At 37.3% G+C, this 5097-nt stretch overlaps 1 protein-coding gene across 3 annotated transcripts in view; it reads left to right on the top strand.

Moving 5' to 3' along the window:
* Positions 1-5097, top strand: part of LOC107720111 (TBC1 domain family member 4-like) — a 33065-nt gene that overhangs the window by 1410 nt on the left and 26558 nt on the right. The window lies entirely within an intron of this gene.

Below are 5097 nucleotides of genomic sequence, written 5' to 3'. Positions count from 1 at the left end.
GGAAAAAAGCAGTCTTCATTCCTTTGAACCCCCACCTGTTATTCTAATGCACCATGCTTCATGCACCATGCACCAAACTTTCACAATGCCAGTGCACCCTGAGGTTTAGTCTGCTGTATGATTGACAGGTCTTTGTCAGTTGGATAAATGCCAGTATGTAGGGCACCGTTGCACCAGAGGAATTAGATTTACAGAGCATCATGTAAAGACGGGTCAGATCTCTCCTGGCAAACGCAACAGAAGGATTAATCAGATCAGCTAGACAATACACACTTTGAATATTGAAATCCCCCCTCCTGCTCCTCTGTTTGCTGTCATACTGCCTTGAAACAACAATAATAACTGTGATGCACTGCACTTACATTTGAGTTCTCTAGTCCATGGTATCGATTAGAGATTAGTTGTAATGTAACCCTAATGTGAGTCTGCTGCTGAGCTATATTTGAGACGCCTGTTCAATACACTTTGTTGCTCTGAGTGAAACATGGATTTAAACATATATGTGCAATGATTTGCTATGCATTTTTTTCTTACACATTTACAAGCATATATTTTTTGGGTGCTCTCTGAATTTTAGTTGAAAAGTAATCCCTTTCTTTGCACTTGCCACATTATTTATGCTATTTGTACTATTGTTATACGTTCTCAGAGGTAAAAGTGTTTAGAAGTGAATGTGAGGAAGGGAAAGTTTCGGCGTCCTGTGAGTGCATGCTGAGCTCCAGAGGCAACATACATCACCGTCATGTGTTTTGCAAGAAAAACAGGCTGGATAGCAACACGTGCTAGATGGTCCATGAGGAATGTGTCTTAGCTCACGTCTTAAGATGGCTGCTGGCTCATTTCGAAGTGCTACCATGCACTAGTCTGTCCAGTGTTCAGAGACTTACTCGGCTGGCACTTTGCTATATAAATATCTCCTGCTCCTAATGCAGCCTGATCAATCCTTTCCAGATGCCTGTGGAGTAATATAGTTCAACTTTTAATGCTGTGGGGGAACCCACTGGTCCCTTATTTATAACTCCACTTTCAGTGTGGAATAGCCCACCCAGTGTAAGGGCAACAAAGTAAGGTTATGCTTCCTTTCATAATGATATACTATGTACGCAGATGCCTGGCCTCATTTTACTGATAGAACTGAAAGGAAAGCATTATCTGTGATTAAGCGTTGTTTATGCTGTGGGCAAGAATGCATTTTGATGCATTTTGTTCATTGTTTATGCATTTTAAGATGGGGCTGTTTGCTTTGCAGTTTGGAGCGATCATCAAAGTATAAATTAAAATCAATGTTGCACAGGATATAACCCACTTATTCTTCTAAGTCAGAGTTTCAGAATATAGTACAGTGTCCCACTTTATCCAACTGGCCTGGATACCTTGTAGTTGGTCTTCCTAGTAAAAAATAATTAGAACGACTCATGCCATGCCAATCTACATCCAGTACAGGACGTAACCAGTGATTTGAGTTTCCTTATGTCTTGTCCTAGTGTGAATTGTATTTTGGTACTGTTTCAAACTAGGGTGTGCTGGGGTTCACAAAAATTTGAGAGAAATAAAAAGATTTTCTGCAGTATTTTTTGGGGACTGTCAAAGATACTTTGTGTACTTTTTTAATGAAATATTTATAAATGTATAATTTTTTTTTTTTATGTTTGCATTCACCAAGTTTGAAAATATTTCTGCTTTCTAATGACTGGTCAGAACTCAGAGGATTACTTTATTCTTTTTTTTCTTTTGACAGCAGTTTTTAGCAGTGTGGTGGAAAAAGAATTGTTCACATAGTAGAAATCGCATAGTATAAATGTGTTGTCACATGAAAATATGTAGCTGCTTTTATATTTTATGAAGGGGTTCCTTTGCATGGGGAGCTTCATATTTTGGGGTCCATGTCATCAAAAACTTTAAGAACCTCTGATTTACAATTCAGTTGAGTTTGAATGAAGCTTGACCATGGGCCCTGCCAGACTGAATATAAAGCGTATAATCACATCCATTGTAGTATTTCATAACCAAACCTGTCTTTAAATAGTGATTTTTAGAAATTCATTATAAATAAATTGTGAACCTGCTTGAAACATGTGCCATATTTCTGTGCTCTTTTCTCAGATTTCACTCAAAAATGGTAATAACCTTGTGAAATAGGAGGTCAGAAGCACTAATCAGTGCATTTGAATTTCATCACTTTTTAATGAAAAGCAGGAATTCCTCATCACAGTTCTTTGCGTTAAAAGAGAACATGCAAAATAATCAGTTTAAACTATTAATCATCTCACAGCTTTGAAGCATAAATCAAAGAGGTTTAATTTTCCTCAGCTGGTTTCAAGTCTCTGTGTCATACATGTCTTAAAAAGCTTTACACTAGTGTTTGAACAATTATCTGCACTTAAAAATTTATGAATGTCATTGCATTTGGTTACATCATATAAACCCTAGTGGCATTTATCTGTAAACATTAGAATGCTTCACAACAGCAGTTTGTTTTAAATTCTACTGTAGATATGAATAATAATAATACGTTTAATTTATATAGCACCTTTCCCAAGGACACTTTACAAGGTATACCAAATACTCATTACGAAGTAACAATTAAGTGGACATTGGACATTTGCCCAATCCAGTCACAGATTAAGTAATAATCATAATAATAATCATACATATGGGACAAATACACGATGCTATTTAGTGATAGTGTTGATTAAACAATAATCAATAATCTAATCACTAAAAGCCCTTGACACCAGTTGGTTAAAAAGGCAAATATTGCTAAGGAAAGTGAACCAAGTTTTTCTAAAAATGTCTTTCGTTTGATTTTCTGTCATGTAATACAATGACACAGATTTTTCTATTGGTACAGATGGATGCAGGAAACGCAAATGAGAGAATGGGAGGGAAATGGTAATGAAAAGTATAATAAACTGTGTTTACAGCTTTTGTAATTCACACTCTCTTACTTTCATCCTTGCATATTTGTTTCAGTGCAAATAATTCATTAGACTAAATGGGGTTCTAGTGTCATCTTGCAATTAAATAATTCAGACTATTTAGGGGTTTAAAACACTGTCGTTGATTTCTGGTGAGGTCACTGAAGTTTCCTGCAAATGTGACAAATGATTTTTTCTCAATTTTTTACTTGTACACTGGGCTTGTGACCTAAAAACAGCTCTAGAACGCACTGCCTTTTCGCTATCAGATAAAAAATCTGCTTTTTGCAGATTATTCCTTTTCCAAAAAAAGGAACTTTTTGGAAATCTCTGAGTGTTCCTGGGAAATAAGTCATTTGTCAGTTGAAAGCAGCCACACCCTTTGTGCTGCTTACACAGGCAGGCCATTTGCAGCAGACGATTGCTTGAATGATTGTTTGCTTTTCCTCCTGATCTCAAGGAGCCTTTTCTCCCTGCTGCACTGTGATTTTCCACAAGTTAGCCTTGGGAGTTTTAATGAAATGTTTGCATTAAACTGAGCCATATTTACTGAGAGACGTGCAGTGGACAGCAAAGGTCTGGTGTGTCTTTATTTTTACTCCACAGTCCACACTCGCTTTGAAGATCCTGCAATAATTGCATAAAACCAATTGCAAAGTAAAGAAAAGTGCTGCCTGCCCATGCAGAACTTGCTGCTACAATGCTGGCCTGTTCTGGGTGGTTGCCAGTGTGTTGCTATACGGTTGCTAAGGCATTCTGAGTGGACTTTAATGTGCTTTTATAGGGTTTTCTGGATGGTTACATTCTCCAGTCTCAAGTCTCTGAAATTCTGGTTCTATTTATAACTTCAGGTCCCTCCTGTTTTTTGCACTCTCTTTATGGTCAGCTATAGGTGAAAGTTGTAAATCTGATTGCTTTGAAAAGTAATAGCACACCTCTACTCAACAAGCCACATCTTAAATAATGGGTTATGTGCTGAAATGTACCTGAGAGCCCATAGAAAAGATGATTTATATTATAGGTGACTTGGGAAAGCAAAATGTCAAATGTCCGATGCAGATGTTTGCCTCTAATGTGAAAGTTTTCAGAGGTTTCAGCACATTTGTCAAACATACCTGTGTTTATCTTTGTAAAGATAGACCAGTTTGCACAGCGTGCAGTTATGTTTGACTTACTCTCTATTACTGCCTTGAACAAGTCATCCATGTGACCTTGGTATGACGTCTTGTATTTTTATGCAGCAAGTACTCTGTGGTCATTACAAGGCTTTTGTTCCTGGAAGATTTGTTTATATCGACTGGATTCTTGTTCACACTACTGCTTTGTGCTCTATGTGCACTTTGCAACATGCTAATGTGTCTCAGAGCTTGGCGTGTCTTACTTTTAAGGAAATGTCACCTTCGTTTGACTGAAACAGTTTTTTTGCTTTAGCAGATTTTTTTTTTAAAGCATCATGAATCTCTACTTCTGTTTGTTTTCAGTTTATGTAGAGTCTCAGAATTGAATCTTATACCAGGCTTATGGTAGTCATGTAGATCAGGCCAGCCAAGCACGCTCTTCCAGTCTAGTCTGAGCGGGCCTAGTGTCTGTTTAAAGTCTGTGGAACTTCATTTCATTTCACCTCTGAGTCTTGCTGGCACTAGGCCCAATTCTGTCACCAGACTCATTTTAGTATTCTCTCAACATGACGTGTCTTGCTGATAAATCAGTTTTATTTAACATTGCCATAAGCTTGTACAAACTTGAGCCGAAGAGACATGGCAGAACTTTTCGGAGCCAAGCAAAGGCACAAGAGGTCATGGACATAGTATATTTTGAGGTATATCTGACATTCGCAACCAATTAATATACCAGTTTTTAACCCAAAAGCATGAATGTGGATTTGAGTATGGACAGTAGGGACATGGCTCTACCAAAGTTAAGAGGCTACTGAATAATCCCTGCCAATAATTCTATTAATCCCAGCTGTGGCTTAATAAAGCTACTGAATGTAATTTAATGTCATTTTTTTCATTTGTAAAATTAAGTATTTTGTTTTCTGTAATAATTGCAGTTAAGCGTTTCAATGGATTCTGTCTAGCTTGTGACTGTGCAGGGGTTGTTTTATGGAAATTATCTAAATGCTGCTTGAGTTCTGAACCCAAACTGCTGTAAATTACAATTTCTTTATTGTTCTGTG

Source organism: Sinocyclocheilus rhinocerous, unplaced genomic scaffold (assembly GCF_001515625.1).
Source record: "Sinocyclocheilus rhinocerous isolate Xijiao unplaced genomic scaffold, SAMN03320098_v1.1 scaffold631, whole genome shotgun sequence".
Taxonomy (NCBI): Eukaryota; Metazoa; Chordata; class Actinopteri; order Cypriniformes; family Cyprinidae; genus Sinocyclocheilus; species Sinocyclocheilus rhinocerous.
The sequence above is the reverse complement of the archived record's forward strand: the minus strand, read 5'-3'. Positions and strand labels throughout refer to the sequence as shown.